The 18205-nt window shown below is 41.2% G+C and overlaps 1 non-coding gene and 3 pseudogenes across 2 annotated transcripts in view; 3 read left to right on the forward strand and 1 right to left on the reverse strand.

The window, feature by feature from the left end:
- LOC112622418 overlaps positions 1-18205 on the forward strand; it is a 42915-nt pseudogene that overhangs the window by 10407 nt on the left and 14303 nt on the right. The gene's annotated exons all lie outside the window — the stretch shown is intronic.
- On the forward strand, positions 1028-1590 carry LOC112622423 (annotated as a pseudogene).
- Positions 13905-14467, reverse strand: LOC112622427 (annotated as a pseudogene).
- Positions 18086-18192, forward strand: LOC112623872. The gene has a single exon (XR_003119231.1). It is a non-coding gene; the product is annotated as a U6 spliceosomal RNA (small nuclear RNA).

Below are 18205 nucleotides of genomic sequence, written 5' to 3' on the forward strand. Positions count from 1 at the left end.
CATCTAACAAAATGTGATTATCTCGGTCTTTTATTCTTTAATTAAGTGATAAAAAGCATTACAGATTTAAAGTTTAAATATTCTTATATCCTGGGGATGAGTAACCTGGGCAGGATATTTAATTTATTTATAGCTCATTGGCAGACACAGTCTAGTATTGTTTTTCTCAGTATTTTTACCTCTACTTGCTTCCAAGTGATTATCCTACCATGCTTTTCTCTTATGTATTCCCTAGCTGACTTTAGAATCAGTGTTATTTATACATAAGCAATAATGAGTTTACTGGCTTTCTCTATGTTTCCTCGTTCTCTTGAATATTATGTATAAATTCAGTAGCCTTCTTCAAAGTTTTGGTAGAACTTATCTGTAAAACAGTCTGGATATTCCAGAAGGGAAATAAAGTTTTACAACCGTTTTAACTTCTTTACTTGTAATGAGTTCTCCCCATTGACATAATCTTGTTCATAGTCTCAAAATTATTTAAACCTCTACTATATCTTTAGTGGCATTTTTATCTATCATAATGTTATTTTATTCTTAATTGCCATTGCCTGTTTTATTTCTTCATCCAAAAAAAATCAGCTGCTTTTTGTTGGCTGGGCCCTCAGCAGTGGCAGCTGCCAGGTCAGCCTTGGTGAGTGGCGACTCAATTGCTCTGCCCATGCAGTGTCCATCGCAGCCACCACGGCCACTTTGTGCAGGGACTCCATGAGCAAGCCCTGTGCGCTTCTTTTGCTTTACAGGAAACTTGACACAGGCTGGTGTCCAGTGAAGAAATCCCAGGTGCATGGAAAGAAGAGGAGGACCTCAGAGCCGTGAGTGAGCTGCAAAAGGAAGCACATGGACCACCAGGTGGCGCTGCTGCGCTGCGCTGCTCCTGCTCCCAGGAAGTGAATGCTCAGGAGGAGCTTTGAGGTGGAGAGATGTCATTGCTCATCCTCCAGGTTCAAAGTAAAAATCTTCAGGCCAATCTTGGCTGCGCGTTCTGGTGTAGCGAGCGGGCTCGGAAGTGCTCACCGCTGCTGTCATGGTTCATTTGCTAAACTGCATCGTCGCTGTGCCCCAGAACATGGGCATTGGCAAGAACGGGCACCTCCCTGGTCGCCACTCAGGAATGAATTTAGGTATTTCCAGAGAATGACACAAACTCTTCACTAGAAGGTAAACAGAATCTGGTGGTATGTGTAGGAAGATCCGGTTCTCCGTTCCTGAGAAGAATCGATCTTTAAAGGATAGAATTAATTTAGTTCTCAGCAGAGAACCCAAGAGACCTCCACAAGGAGCTCATTCTCTTGCCAGAAGTCTGGATGATATCTTAAAACTTACTGAACAACCAGAATTAGCAAATAAAGTAGAGATGATTTGGATAGTTGGTAGCAGTTTTGTTTATAAGGAAGCCGTGAATCACCCAAACCATCTTAAACTATTTGTGACAAGGATCATGCGGGACGTTGAAAATGACACTTTTTTTTTCCAGAAATTGATTTGGAGAAACATAAACTTCTGCCAGAATACCCAGGTGTTCTCTCTGATGTCCAGGAGGAGAAACACATTAAGTTCAAATTTGAAGTATATGAGAAGAATGATTAATATGAAGGTATTTTCTGGTTTATTTTAAGTTGTTCCCCTCCCTCTGGAAAAAAAATTATATATTTTTACATGAGAAGAAAAAGACTTGTTGACTTTAGATCTATGAATAATTATTTCTAAGCAACGTGTTTGTATTCCATACTAATCTTGAATATATCAGATACCATTTATGCAACCTTCTTGCTATAACTAAGTGCCTCTCCAAGACCCCAACTGAGTCCTCGCACCTGCTACAGTGAGCTGCCATTTCACACCCATCGCACATGGCACTCTGGCCAGTCCTTGACATTGTCGGGCTTTTCAAATGTTGGTAGTATTTATTAAAGATGAAGATGCACATACCCTCCAACTGAGCAGTTTCACTAGTAGGAAATACCGAAAGCTTCCTACGTGTGTATCTAGAGGTTTGTAGACAAATGTTGCAGCCTTGTTTGTAACAGTGAAAAATTGAAAACAACCTGGAATTCCAGTGATGGGAAAATGAATATATTTCTGTCTTAGATTGGGGAAGCCAAAGCAGATTCCAAGACTGAAATTTCAGTGAAAACAGTTTATTTTCTAGGTCTTACCAGAAAGCATCAATTGAGCTATGGAGAAATGGAACTGAGAAGGTAAGAAAAGCAATTTAAAGTCAGTGAGCAGGTTCTCATCGGTAACAAGCTCCATACTGCTGAGATACAGGGAAACGGAGGGGAGAAAGCTGGAGTATTGATCCTCCACTCCTTGGTTGTCAGCTCCCTGTCCTGTGTGTGGGTGGAATGTACTTCAGCTGCTCTATAGCAAGTCCCAGGTGTTTGCAGTAAGAAGCTGCTGGCATGCATGGGAACTGTGAATGGCAAACACTTAAAGCAATTCCATGTTTAAGTATATAACCTCTTCATATCTTTTTTTTTGTTTTGATAGAGTTTCACTCTTATTACCCAGATGGAGTGCAATGGCGCAACCTCAGCTCACTGCAAACTCCTACTTCCCGGGTTCAAGCGATTCTCCTGCCTCAGGCTCCCAAGTAGCTGGGACTACAGGTGCGCACCACGACACTCAGCTAATTTTGTGTTTTTGGTGGAGACGAGGTTTCACCATGTTGGTCAGGCTGGTCTCAAACTCCTGACCTCAAGTGATACGCCCGCCTCGGCATCCCAAAGTGCTGGGATTACAGGCCTGAGCCACCGCACCTGGCAGATCTTTATTCTTTTTATGTAGTAAAAAGTATAAAGCCACACATGGTTTATTTGAAATATTTTATGATTTTAAAAAAAATAAGGAGCAGGAAAACCAATTCTAAGTTCAAGTGAGGGATCGTGGTAGTTTGAACCAGAAGGTTGCATGTAGTAAGAAAGTGTGATTTAACATATATTTTAAAGTTGGAAGTAGCAGGATATTCTGATGGAGTTTGACTTTGGTTTGGGGCCCACTGAGTTTGAGATGCCTTTGAGAAATGAAGGAAGAAGAGAGAGAATAAAAGAAAAACTGGCCAGGCACAGTGGCTCATGCCTGTAACACATTGGCTCAGCATTTTGGGAGGCAGAGACAGACAGATCCCTTGAGACCAGCTTGGGCAACATGGTGAGGTCCCATCTCTACAAAAACTACAAAAGTTGGCTGGGCATTGTGGCGCCCACCTGTAGTCCCATCTGCTCAGGGGCTGAGGTGGATGAACTGAGCCCGCGCGGTCACGGCTGCAGGGAGTTGTGATGGCGCCACTGCACTCCAGCCTGGGTGACAGAAGAGACCCTGCCTCGAAAAAGAAGCTGGAAACAATGGAAGCATGCCTTCAGAATTCTAGAAAGAAAGTGATTTTCAACGGATAAATCTATACTCAGCCAAATAATCAAGGGTGAAGGTAAAATAATACATTTTTAGGCAAGCAAAGACTCAAGGGTTACCTCCATGAACCCTTTCTTGGGAAACTATTGGAGAAAATACTCCAGCAAAATGAGGGAGTAGACAAACCAGAGAATGAAATGGTTCCAGCAAATAGGATCCAACACAGGACATATTCCAGCTATGGAGCTGGCTTAAAAAACAAACAAACAAAAACAGTAGAAATATAATAGGTTAGCTGGGTGGAATGGCTCATGCCTGCAGTCCCAGCTACTCAGGAGGCTAAAAGCAAGAGGGTGGCTTGAGTCCAACATTTCCAGACCAGCCTGGCCACCATAGTGGCCTTCTCTTAAAAATAATAATAGGTTATTGCCAGATTTGGAGCATTTGGAAAGAAGTTCATTGAAGATAAAGCAAAAATAAAAAAGCAAGGGGGAAGGGTGTTAGGCAATCATTAATTCTAGGACAGAAGGAAGTACAGGAGAGGAAGTAAGAGCACAGTACTCTGTTCTTCTCAACAATGAGCAATATGTACTTAGTCATAATGATGCAGTGACTGCTTAGCCCCTAACTCTGGTAACTACATTGGGACAATATGGGAGGAAAAGTGAAGATAGTGATGGTGTAAGAGCTAAATCCTCATCTGTCATTCAAGAAATCACTTCAAATGTGTAAAATAATCAAGAAATGACTAAGTAGTTATGTGAGGAGAAGAACAGAAGACATTGCTAAAAGAGTTGAAAGTCATTGCTCTGGAGGATTAGGAGGGATGGGGCAGGGAACGGTTAGGATGCATTATAAACTGAAGAGGCTTTTTAAAATTACATATATTAATATATGCACCCACTTGAAAAACTGAAAAAATAATAATTTGGAAAAACCCATGAAGGCAACTACCAGAAGGAAAAACTGAGAGAATGAAAAGTGCTTGTCTCTGGAAAGAACAAATGGCAGGACTGTTGCTTTCATTGTAAGACTTTTAGAGCCATTTGATTTTACTTAACCATTTTCATCTATTTCTTTAATAAAACAACTCTATCATAATAAAAAGTTACATTCATTCATAGAAAACAAACAAACAAACAAAAAAACTTCGTGCCCAGCCCATCTCATTCGCCCTGAATCCTCAGCGCTAATGAGGACTGTCCCTTTCTCACCTCCCTGGACTGGGCTTTTTACCACTGGAAAGTGGATGTGATTTCCAGTTTCTGCATGTCCTGGTTTATTGTGCTGCCAGTAAAATAAAATCAAAAAGACATGTTGAATAAATAATAAATAAAATAACCCATAGTGAGCAAAGGTTTACAATGTATTTTTTGGAGTCAAGATCTCACTCTGTGGCCTGGGCTGGAGACCAGTGATGCAATCATAGCTCACTGCAGCCTTGAACCCATAAGCTCAAGGGATCTTCCCATCTCAGCCTTCCCAATACCTGCGAATACAAGTGTCCACCACCAGGCCCAGCTAAGTTTACTTATTTTTATATTTTTAGAGATGAGCGTGTCACAATGTTGTCCAAGCTGGTCTCCAACTTCTGATCTCAAGCAATCCTCTTGCCTTAGCATCCTGAATTGCTGGGATTACAGGTGTGAGCTGTCATGCCTGGCTGGTAATATACTGACACCATCAAGATTTCCTTCTCCAAGTGTGGACATAGCAGCAGACACCCCTTGTCTCTTGGGTCAGGACACTGGGTAGAGTGGAATAGCAAGGCAACAAAGTCCCTGCAGAAAGCGCCCCATGGAAGAGGTCCAGCAGGGAGGGCCAGCTGTCTCAGGGCCACCATATTTAGGGATAACTCCTCTTTCTGGGCAGGACTGTTCTTTGATTACTTGTGTATTCACAATAGTTCTGAAATCGTAGGATGATGAGACTCAAGACTGACTGGGATTTGTTTTCGAAAAACCATCTCCAAGATTTGTTGATTTTCTGAATGGTTTTTAGTGTTGCAATTTCCTTCAGAACTTAACTCATTCTTAACATTTCACAGTCTACTTTCAGTTAATAATGTACTAGCACCCATAAATAAAGAAATATTGCAACCATTTATCCTCTATAAAATGTCCATCTTTTATGGTATAGATATTATATGGAATATATCTATATAGGTTGTAAGTCCCACGATAAAAAACTTTTTCTTATCTTTAAACAGTTCTATGCATGTAAAGTAAGAATAAATGAGGGGAGCAAGATAGCCTTTTGCACTTAGCTCAGTATTAACCATTTTTGATCATCTTCATCTTTTCTGATAATCTCATTTTCCACCTGGTATCATTTGTCTCTAGTCTGAAGAATTTTCTTTACCAGTTGTTACTGTACAGATCTGCTGGTGAGAAATTCTCTTAATTTTCTTTTACCTGAAATATCTCCTTATTTGCCTATCCTTGAAGGACATCTATGCTGGATATAGAATTCTTAGTTAACCTTTTTGTCCTCCAGCACTTTATTTTATTATTTTTTTTTTTGAGACGGAGTCTCGCTCTGTCACCCAGGCTGGAGTGCAGTGGCCGGATCTCAGCTCACTGCAAGCTCCGCCTCCCGGGTTTACGCCATTCTCCTGCCTCAGCCTCCCGAGTAGCTGGGACTACAGGCGCCCGCCACGTCGCCCGGCTAGTTTTTTGTATTTTTAGTAGAGACGGGGTTTCACCGTGTTAGCCAGGATGGTCTCAATCTCCTGACCTCGTGATCCGCCCGTCTCGGCCTCCCAAAGTGCTGGGATTACAGGCTTGAGCCACCGCGCCCGGCCACAAAACACACCAGCACTTTAAAGATGTTATTCTAATCTCTTTTGTTTCTATGGTTTCTAATAAGAAGACATGGGTCAGGACAAGAAGAACAGAGAAACCAGAACTGGGAAAATAACATGGGAGACCTAAAACTTGTCATATCAATAATGACAAAAACCTATATGAATCAACTTTTTAATGAAGGGCAGAGATTGTGTGACTGGGTTTAAAAAAAACACGGAACCCAACCATATGCTCTTTCCAGACATGCACTATGTTTGTTTGTTTTAATTTACCTTTTATTTTTAGCTAAGGGGCATATGTGCAGGTTTGTTATATAGGTAAACTTGTGTCATGGCGTTTGTTGTACAGATTATTTCTATACCCATTAGTACCCACCCAAGTATTAAGCCTTAGTAGCCATTAGCTATTTTTCCTGATCCTCTCCCTCCTCCCACCTTCCACCCTCAAGTGGACCCCAATGTGTGTTGTTCCCCTCTAGGTGCCCATGTATTCTCATCATTTAGCTCCCACTTATAATTGAGAACATGTGATATATAGTTTTCTGTTCCTGCGTTAGTTTGCTAAGAATAATGGCCTCCAACTCCATCCACGTTCCTGCAAAGGACATAATCTCATTCTTTTTATGGCTGTGTAGTGTTCAACGGTGTATATGTGCCACATTTTCTTTATCCAGTCTACCATTGATGGTAATTTAGGTTGACTCCAAGTCTTTGCTATTGTGAATAGTGGTTCAATAAACATATGTGTACATGTAAGACGTGCACGTTCTTTTTTTATTTAACTTATTTTACTTTAAGTTCCAGGATACATGTGCAGAACATGCAGGTTTGTTACATACATGTAGTCTGCCATGGTGGTTTGCTGCACCCATTCACCCATCCTCTAAGTTCCCTCCCCTCACCCCTGACTCCCCAATAGGCCTTGGTGTGTGTTGTTCCTCTCACTGTGTCCATGTGTTCTCATTGTTCAACTCCCACTTAGGAGTGAGAACATGCGCTGTTAGGTTTTCTGTTCCCATGTTAGTTTGCTGAGCATGATGACTTCCAGCTTCATCCATGTTTCTGCAAAGGACATAAACTCATTCCTTCTTATGGCTGTGTAGTATTCCATGGTGTATATCTACCACATTTTCTTTACCCAGACTATCATTGATGGGCATGTGGGTTGGTTCCATGTCTTTGCTATTGAAAGTAGTGCTTCAATAAACATACATGTACATGTGTCTTTATAGTAGAATGATTCATATTCCTTTGGATGTATACCCAGTAATGGGGTTGCTGGGTCAAATAGTATTTCTGGTTGTAGATCTTTGAGGAATGGTCACACCATCCTCCACAATGGTTGAACTATTTTACATTCCCACCAACAGTGGAAAAGCATTCCTATTTCTCCACAGTCTCGCCAGCATCTATTGTTTCTTCACTTTTTAATCATTGCCATTCTGACTGGCAGGAGATAGTACATCATTGGGGTTTTGATTTGCTTTTCTCTAATGATCATTGNATATATTTTATGAACTATTTTGCAAATTTAATGATTAATTCCAGAGACTTTTTCAGAATCTCCTAGTGTTTTCTACATATGCAATGAAGTTGGTGACAAAGAAAGACTTTTGTTTCTTCCTTTCCTATCTGTTGATCTTTTTTCTTTTAAAATTATTTTTATTTAGTAGACATGAGGTCTCACTATCAGGCTGGTCTCCAACTCCTGAACTCAAGTGATCCTCCCACCTCAGCCTCCCAAAATGCAGGGATTACAGGCATGAGCCACCATGCCCGGTCCTTCTATTGGTCTCATTTCATTTTCTTGCCATGTTGCACTGGTTAGGATGCCTGTTAGGTGTTTAAACAAGAATGATGAGAGCTCACATATTTGTTTACAAGGAACTTAAACAAATTTACAAGAAAAAAAAACACCCCCTCAAAAATTGGCAAAGGATATGAATAGACACTTCTCAGAAGAAGAAACATATGAAAAAAAGCTCTATATCAATGATCATTAGAGAAAAGCTAATCAAAACAACAATGATGTACTATCTCCTGCCAGTCAGAATGGCAATTATTAAAAAGTGAAGAAACAATAGATGCTGGTGAGACTGTGGAGAAAAAGAAATACTTTTCCACTGTTGGTGGGAATGTAAAATAGTTCAACCATTGTGGAGGATGGTGTGACCATTCCTCAAAGATCTAGAACCAGAAATACTATTTGACCCAGCAACCCCATTACTGAGTATACACCCAAAGGAATATGAATCATTCTACTATAAAGACACATGTACATGTATGTTTATTGAAGCACTATATTCAATAGCAAAGACATGGAACCAACCCACATGCCCATCACTGATAGTCTGGGTAAAGAAAATGTGGTAGATATACACCATGGAATACTACACAGCCATAAAAAGGAATGAGTTTATGTCTTTTGCAGAAACATGGATGAAGCTGGAAGTCATCATGCTCAGCAAACTAACATGGGAAGAGAAAACCTAACACTGCATGTTCTCACTCCTAAGTGGGAGTCGAACAATGAGAACACATGGACACAGTGAGAGGAACAACACACACCAAGGCCTGTTGGGGAGTTGGGGGCAAGTGGAGGGAACTTAGAGGACGGGTGAATGGGTACAGCAAACCACCACGGCAGACTACACGTATGTAACAACCCTGCACGTTCTGCACATGTATCCTGGAACTTAAAGTAAAATAAGTTAAATAAAAAAAGAAAGTGCACGTCTTACATGTACACATATGTTTATTGAACCACTATTCACAATAGCAAAGACTTGGAGTCAACCTAAATGACCATCAATGGTAGACTGGATAAAGAAAATGTGGCACATATACACTGTTGAATACTACACAGCCATAAAAAGAATGAGATTATGTCCTTTGCAGGAACGTGGATGGACTTGGAGGCCATTATTCTTAGCAAACTAACGCAGGAACAGAAAACTATATATCACATGTTCTCACTTATAAGTGGGACCTAAATGATGAGAATACATGGGCACGTAGAGGGGAACAACACACACTGGGGCCCACTTGAGGGTGGAGGGTGGGAGGAGGGAGAGGATCAGGAAAAATAGCTAATGGCTACTAAGGCTTAATACTTGGGTGGATACTAATGGGTATAGAAATAATCTGTACAACAAAACCCATGACACAAGTTTATCTATATAACAAACCTGCACATGTGCCCCTTAACTAAAAATAAAAGTTAAATTAAAACAAACAAACATAGTGCATGTCTGGAAAGAGCATATGGTTGGGTTCCGTGTTTTTTTTAAACCCAGTCACACAATCTCTGCCCTTCATTAAAGAGTTGATTCATATAGTTTTTTGTCATTATTGATATGACAAGTTTTAGGTCTCCCATGTTATTTTCCCAGTTCTGATTTCTCTGTTCCTCTTGTCCTGACTCATGTCTTCTTATTAGAAACCATAGAAACAAAAGAGAGTAGAATAACATCTTTAAAGTGCTGGAGGACAAAAAGGTTAACTAAGAATTCTATATCCAGCATAGATGTCCTTCAAGGATAGGCAAATAAGGAGATATTTCAGGTAAAAGAAAATTAAGAGAATTTCTCGCCAGCAGATCTGTACAATAACAACTGGTAAAGAAAATTCTTCAGACTAGAGACAAATGACACCAGGTGGAAAATGAGATGATCAGAAAAGATGAAGATGATCAAAAATGGTAAATACTGAGCAAAAGGCTATCTTGCTCACCTCATTTATTCTTACTTTACATGCATAGAACTGTTTAAAGATAAGAAAAAGTTTTTTATCGTGGGACTTACAACCTATGTAGATATATTCCATATAATATCTATACCATAAAAGATGGACATTTTGCAGAGGATAAATGATTGCAATATTTCTATATTTATGGGTACTAGTACATTAATAACTGAAAGTAGACTGTGAAATGTTAAGAATGAGTTAAGTTCTGAAGGAAATTGCAACACTATAAACCATTCAAAAGATCAACAAATCTTGGAGGTGGTTTTTTGAAAACAAATCCCAGCCAGTCTTGAGTCTCATCATCCTACGACTTCAGAACTATTGTGAATACAAAAGTAATCACAGAACAGTCCCGCCCAGAAAGAGGAGTTATCCCTAAATACGGTGGCCCTGGGTCAGTCAGCCCTTCCTGCTGGAACTCTTCCGCATAGGCACTTTCTGCAGTGACTTTGTTGTCCTGCTATTCCACTCTACCCAGTGTCCTGACCCAAGAGACAAGGGGCGTCTGCTGCTGTGTCCACACTTGGAGAAGGAAACCTTGATGGTGTTAGTCAATTACAAGCCAGGCATGACAGCTCACCCCTGTAATCCCAGCAGTTCAGGATGCTAAGGCAAGAGGATTGCCTGAGATCAGAAGATGGAGACCAGCTTGGACAACATTGTGACACGCTCATCTCTAAAAGATATAAAAATAAGTAAACTTAGCTGGGCCTGGTGGTCGGCGCTTGTATTCACAGGTATTGGGAAGGCTGAGATGGGAAGATCCCTTGAGCTTATGGGTTCAAGGCTGCAGTGAGCTATGATCGCACCACTGGTCTCCAGTTCAGGCCACAGAATGAGATCTTGACTCCAAAAAATACATTGTAAACCTTTGCTCACTATGGGTTATTTGATTTATTATTTATTCAGTGTGTATTTTGATTTTATTTTACTGGCAGCACAATAAACCAGGACATGCAGAAACTAGAAATCACATCCACTTTCCAGGGGTAAAAAGCCCAGTCCAGGGAGGCGAGAAGGAGACAGTCCTCATTAGCGCTGAGGATTCCTGGAGAATGAGATGGGCTGGGCAGGAAGGGTTTTTGTTTGTTTGTTTTCTGTGAATGAATGTAACTTTTTGTTATGATAGAGTTGTTTTATTAAAGAAATAGATGAAAATGGTTAAGTAAAATCAAATGGCTCTAAAAGTTTTACAATGAAAGCAACAGTCCTGCCATTTGTTCTTTCCAGAGACAAGCACTTTTTATTCTCTCAGTTTTTCCTTCTGGTAGTTGCCTTCATGGGTTTTTCCAAATTATTATTTTTTCAGTTTTTCAAATGGGTGCATATATTAATACATGTAATTTTTAAAAGCCTCTTCAGTTTATAATGCATCCTAACATTTCCCTGCCCCATCCCTCCCAACCCTCCAGAGCAATGACTTTCAACTCTTTTAGCAATGTCTTCTGTTTTTCTCCTCACATAACTCCTTAGTCATTTCTTGATTATTTTACACATTTTAAGTGATTTCTTGAATGACAGATGAGGATTTAGCTCTTACACCATCACTATCTTCACTTTTCCTCCCATATTGTCCCAAAGTAGTTACCAGAGTTAGGGGCTAAGCAGTCACCACATCATTATGACTATGTACATATTGCTCATGGTTGAGAAGAACAGAGTATTGTGCTCTTACTTCCTATCCTGTACTTCCTTCTGCCCTAGAATTAATGATTGCCTAACCAGCCTTCCCTCTTGTTTTTTTCACTTTTGCTTTATCTTCAATGAATTTCTTTCCAAATGCCCCAAATCTGGCAATAACCTATTACTATTTTTAAGAGAAGGGAATCTCACTATGGTGGTCAGGTTGGTCTGGAAATGTTGGACTCAAGCCAACCTCTTGCTTTTAGCCTCCTGAGTAGCTGGGACTGCAGGCATGAGCCATTCCACCCAGCTAACCTATTAATATTTCTACTTTTGTTTGTTTGTTTGTTTTTTAAGCCAGCTCCTTAGCTGGAATATTTCCTGTGTTGGATCCTATTTGCTGGATCCATGTCATTCTCTGGTTTGTCTCCTCCTTCATTTTGCGGGAGTATTTTCTCCAATAGCTTTCCAAGAAAGGGTCCATGGAGGTAACCCCTGAGTCTTTGCTGGCCTAAAAATGTATTATTTTACCTTCACCCTTGATTATTTGGCTGAATATAGATTTATCCGTTGAAAATCACTTTCTTTCTAGAATTCTGAAGTCATGCTTCCATTGCTTTCAGCTTTCTTTTTGAGACAGGGTCTCTTCTGTCACCCAGGCTGGAGTGCAGTGGCGCCATCACAACTCCCTGCAGCCGTGACCGCGCGGGCTCAGTTCATCCACCTCAGCCCCTGAGCAGATGGGACTACAGGTGGGCGCCACAGGGCCCAGCTAACTTTTGTATTTTTTGGAGAGATGGGGCTTCACCATGTTGCCCAAGCTGGTCTCAAGGGATCTGTCTGTCTAGGCCTCCCAAAATGCTGAGCCAATGTGTTACAGGCATGAGCCACTGTGCCCGGCCAGTTTTTCTTGTATTCTCTCTCTTCTTCCTTCATTTCTCAAAGGCATCTCAAACTCAGTGGGTGCCAAACCAAAGTCAAACTCCATCAGAATATCCTGCTACTTCCAATTTTAAAATATATCTTAAATCACAGTTTCTTATTACATGCAACCTTCTGGTTCAAACTACCACAATCCCTCACTTGAACTTAGATTTGGATTTCCTGCTTCTGTATTTTTTTAAACCATAAAATATTTCAAATAAACCATGTATGGCTTTATACTTTTTACTACATAAAAATAATAAAGATCTGCCAGGTGCGGTGGCTCATGCCTGTAATCCCAGCACTTTGGGAAGCTGAGGCGGGCGTATCACTTGAGGTCAGGAGTTCGAGACCAGCCTGACCAACATGGTGAAACCTCATCTGCACCAAAAACACAAAATTAGCTGGTGTCGTGGTGCACACCTGTAGTCCCATCTACTTGGGAGCCTGAGGCAGGAGAATCACTTGAACCAGGGAAGTCGGACGTTGCAGTGAGCTGAGGTCATGCCATTGCACTCCATCTGGGTAACAAGAACAAAACTCTGCCAAAAAAAAAAAAAAAAGATACGAAGAGGTTATATACTTAAACATGGAATTGCTTTAAGTATTTGCCATTCACGGTTCCCATGCATGCCAGCAGCTTCTTACTGCACACACCTGGGACTTGCTATAGAGCAGCTGGAGTACGTTCCACCCACACACAGGACAGGGAGCTGACAACCAAGGAGTGGAGGATCAATACTCCAGCTTTCTCCCCTCCGTTTCCCTGTATCTCAGCAGTATGGAGCTTGTTACCCATGAGAACCTGCTCACCGACTTTAAACTGCTTTTCTTACCTTCTCAATTCCATTTCTCCATATCTCAATTGATGCTTTCTGGTAAGACCTAGCAAATAAACTGTTTTCACTGAAATTTCAGTCTTAGAATCTGCTTTGGCTTCCCCAGTCTAAGACAGAAATATATTCATTTTCCCATCACTGGAATTCCAGGTTGTTTTCAGTTTTTCACTGTTACAAACAAGGCTGCAACATATGTCTACAAACCTCTAGATATACACGTAGGAAGATTTTGGTATTTCCCACTAGTGAAACTGCTCAGTTGGAGGGTATGTGCATCTTCATCTTTAATAAATACTACCAACATTTGAAAAGCCCGACAATGTCAAGGACTGGCCAGAGTCCCATGTGCGATGGGTGTGGAATGGCAGCCCACTGTAGCAGGTGCGGGGACTCAGTTGGGGTCTTGGAGAGGCACTTAGTTATAGCAAGAATGTTTCATAAATGGTATCTGATATATTCAAGACTAGTGCAGAATAAAAACACGTTGCTTAGAAATAATTATTCATAGATCCAAAGTCAACAAAAGTCTTTTTCTTCTCATGTAAAAATATATAATTTTTTTTCCCGAGGGAGGAAGAACAACTTAAAATAAACCAGAAAACACCTTCATATTAATCATTCTTCTCATATACTTCAAATTTGAACTTCATGTCTTTCTCCTCCTGGACGTCAGAGAAAACACCTGGGTATTCTGGCAGAAGTTTATGTTTTTCCAAATCAATTTCTGGAAAAAAACGTGTCACTTTCAAAGTCCCACATGATCCTTGTCACAAATAGTTGAAGATGGCCTGGGTGATTCATGGATTCCTTATAAACAGAACTGCCACTAACTATCCAAATCATCTCTACTTTATTTGCTAATTCTGGTTGTTCAGTAAGTTTTAAGATATCATCCAGACTTCTGGCAAGAGAATGAGCTGCTTGTGGAGGTTCCTTGAGTTCTCTGCTGAGAATTAAATTAATTCTATCCTTTAAAGATCGATTCTTCTCAGGAATGGAGAACCGGATCTTCCTACACGTAACACCAGATTCTGTTTACCTTCTCCTGAAGAGTCTGTGTCATTCTCTGGAAATACCTAAATTCTTTCCTGAGCGGCGGCCAGGGCAGGTCCCCGTTCTTGCCAATGCCCATGTCCTGGGACACAGCGACGATGCAGTTTAGTAAACGAACCATGACAGCAGCGGTGAGCACCTCCGGGTCCGCTCGCTACACCAGAATGCGCGGCCAAGATTGGCTGGAAGGTTTTTACTTTGAACCTGGAGGGTGAGCAATGACATCCCTGTCTCCACCTCAAAGCTCGTCCTGAGCGTTCACCTCCTGGGAGCAGTGGCAGCGCAGCGGCGCCACCTGGTGGTCTATGCGCTTCCTTTTGCAGATCACTCACAGCCCTGAGGTCCTCCTCTCCTTTCCATGCACCTGGGATTTCTTCACTGGACACCAGCCTGAGTCAAGTTTCTTGTAAAGCAAAAGAAGGGCACAGGGCTTGCTCATGGAGTCCCTGCACAAAGTGGCCGTGGGGCCTGCGATGGACACTGCATGGGCACAGCAATTGAGTCGCCACTCACCAAGGCTGACCTGGCAGCTGCCACTGCTGAGGGCCCAGCCAACCAAAAGCAGCTGTTTTATTTTGGACGGAGAAATAAAACAGGGAATGGTAATTAAGAATAAAATAACATTATGATAGATAAATATGCCATTAAAGATATAGTAGAGGTTTAAATAATTTTGAGACTATGAACAAGATTATGCCAATGGAGAGAACTTATTACAAGTAGAGAAAGCTGGAGTATTGCTCCTCCACTCCTTGGTTGTCAGCTCCCTGTCCTGTGTGTGGGTGGAACGTACTCCAGTTGCTCTATAGGAAAAGACTGTGGGAGGAGGAATGGTGTCATCTCCACCTTTGGCGAGATCCATGTCACCGTGTTCAGGGGAAGGGCCATGAACTCCCCATGCAGAGAGGAGGCTGTGGCTGTGAAGGCGCCTGTGGGAGAGGTGAGGAGCCGCTCCCTCTACACTGATGGCCAAGAGCCTGAAGACGGCAGGGAAGGCTTCCCCTCAGCTGTGTCCTATCAGGTTTTTCCAAGAGTAAAGGAGTAGACCTGCATATTGCCTCTGCTGATGTGAGCTGCACGCACACCTAGAAGTGAGGTCACCCCTGCTGGGGGTCCTGGGTCTGCTGGTTGTTCTGGGTGCTCAGAGGGAAGATGGGGAGGGGGCTTTGTGCAAAACAGTAACCATACTCTATAAATTATTTTTTCCTTAACCTTTGTGTCATAAAATAAAATGTAGGACTCCAAAAGGAAAAAGAAACGGTCTAAAATTTGTGTCCTTGAATAAAAAGTGAACACCCATTAACCACCAGGGATAGACGTTTGTGGAGCAAACCAGAAGCCCCATCATTTGCCCCAGCTCAGCAGTAAACTCTTTCCTCCCCCAATTAAAAATACATCCTGACTTTCACATCATCACTTCTTTGTTCTATTTTATATTTTTATCATCCAAAATTATAATTTAGTTTTACCTCTAGAAATATGCTTTTATTCTCTTTATTCTATAGATTCTTTCTTGAAATTTATATTGTGTGGTAGAGCTTCCCATAGTGTGCATTTTGCTGATTGCTCCCCAAGCCAGTGTTTGTGTTTTTATTATCTGTATTGCCTCTAAATTGGTAATTGGCTATGGAGGTTAGCTTATATTCAGGCTTGGTTTCTTTGTCACTTGTACTTGTTTGATGGTGCTGTATTGTGTTCTTCCATCAAGAGGAAGAACCTGACATTAGTTTTTTGTTTTATTGTGTTGTTAATTGCCATTGCTGTTCAATGGTTAAATCCGTTAACTCATGATGGTTTGCAAAAGAGTCATTAGAGTCTCGGTCTCTCATTCCTTCCTTATTTATTATCAGAATAATTTCTAAGTAAGAGATTTACGCTCCTCTACTGTTACTTTACTACTAGAAATTTGTTAACCAGAGACTTAGCCAAGCATCTACTCACCTATGACCCAACAAAAGCACTCTTAGTTGTCAACCAGTAGAAATGCTTGTATGTGTGTGCCAAAATTTATGAAAATATTATTCATAGTAGCACGACTTGTAAATTCTGGATACAACACAATTGTCTATCAAAGTGAAGGGACAAGAAATATGAGCTATTTATAAAGTGGAGCATTGGACAGCCATGGGAGTGAATAGGCTACGACCACACACAGCGAGATGATGACACCCAGGGGCATGATGGTGACTGTATAATGCCGTTCAACTGGAACTGGCAGAGCTCATCTGTGTTAGAAATCAAGAGTGGCTACTCTAGGGTGGGGAGGGTGGTTTATGACTGAGTAGGACCCAAAAGTGTTTCCGGCAGGCTGTGACTGGTGTACTTTGATGTGGGTGTTGTTTACCCAAGTGTTCACTTTGTGAAACTACACTGCCCACTTGTGGGTTGTCCTCCTTTCTCCATGCATGCTGTCCTTCCCTCAAATATACATTGCTGGTGTTTTGAACCAATTCTATGCACACTAAGAAGAATCACTCCTACTGCATATCCTTGGAAATGCTGAATTGAAAAAATTAGTGCAATTGTTTTTAATTCCAGGAAATAAATACATATAAAGAGGAAAATCTACAACAACAGCAGTAGGCTTGGGAGCTGACACCAGAACAGCTTTGGAAATGGCTCTCAAGCCACGAACTAGGAATCAAACCCTAACAAGCCCATGGGAGGTGGGGGGTGTGAAATGATGCCCAGTAGTGCATGAATGAATGAGTCATGGGCAGTGGCTCATGCCTTGGTTGGCCAGTCACGAACTTGGGGAAAATAGGGTTGGAAAATTGGAAGGTAGAGGAGAGAGGTATGCATAGACCTCTTGCTATAGGCCGAGTGTGTGACGATAGTGGTTGTGTGTGGATGCCTACCAGAGGGTCTTTAAGGGGTTGGGGCTCCCTGTAATCAGGTGAGTGAGATGGCTTGACAGACAATGCCACTCAGCCGCACAGGGCTTGCTCATGGAGTCCCTGCACAAAGTGGCCGTGGTGGTTGCGATGGACACTGCATGGGCACAGCAATTGAGTCGCCACTCACCAGGGCTGACCTGGCAGCTGCCACTGCTGAGGGCCCAGCCCACCAAAAGCAGCTGTTTTTATTTGGATGGAGAAATAAAACAGGCAATGGCAATTAAGAATAAAATAACATTATGATAGATAAACATGCCACTAAAAATATAGTAGAGGTTTAAATAATTTTGAGACTATGAACAAGATTATGTCAATGGGGAGAACTTTTTACAAGTAAAGAAGTTAAAACGGTTGTAAAACTTTGTTTCCCTGCACTAATATCCAGACTGTTTTACAGATAACTTCTACCAAAACTTTGAAGAAGGCTACTGAATTTATACATAATATTCAAGAGAATGAGGAAACATAGAGAAAGCCAGTAAACTCATTATTGTTTATGTATAAATAACATTGATTCTAAAGTCAGCTAGAGAATACATAAGAGAAAAGCATGATAGGACAATCACTTCAAAGCAATTAGAGGTAAAAATACTGAGAAAAACAGTACTAGCTGTGTCCACCAATGAGCTATAAATAAATTAAATATCCTGCCCAGTTTACTCATCCCCAGGATACAAGAATACTTACACTTTAAATCTGTAATGCTTTTTTTCACTTAATTAAAGAATAAAAGGCAGAGATAATCACATTTTGTTAGATGCAGAAATTATTGCAGATGAAATTCAACACTCCATCTCACCCACAGTTCTTCACTTATCTCCACTTCTAAGAACTTGTGGTCAGTACTCGCTTTGGCAGCACATATATTAACATTGGAAAGATACAGAGCAGATCAGCATGGCCCCTGCACAAGGGTGACATACAAATTCATGAAGCATTCCATATTTTTAAACTCTCAGTAA

The sequence above is a fragment of the Theropithecus gelada genome, chromosome 4 (genome assembly GCF_003255815.1).
Source record: "Theropithecus gelada isolate Dixy chromosome 4, Tgel_1.0, whole genome shotgun sequence".
Taxonomy (NCBI): Eukaryota; Metazoa; Chordata; class Mammalia; order Primates; family Cercopithecidae; genus Theropithecus; species Theropithecus gelada.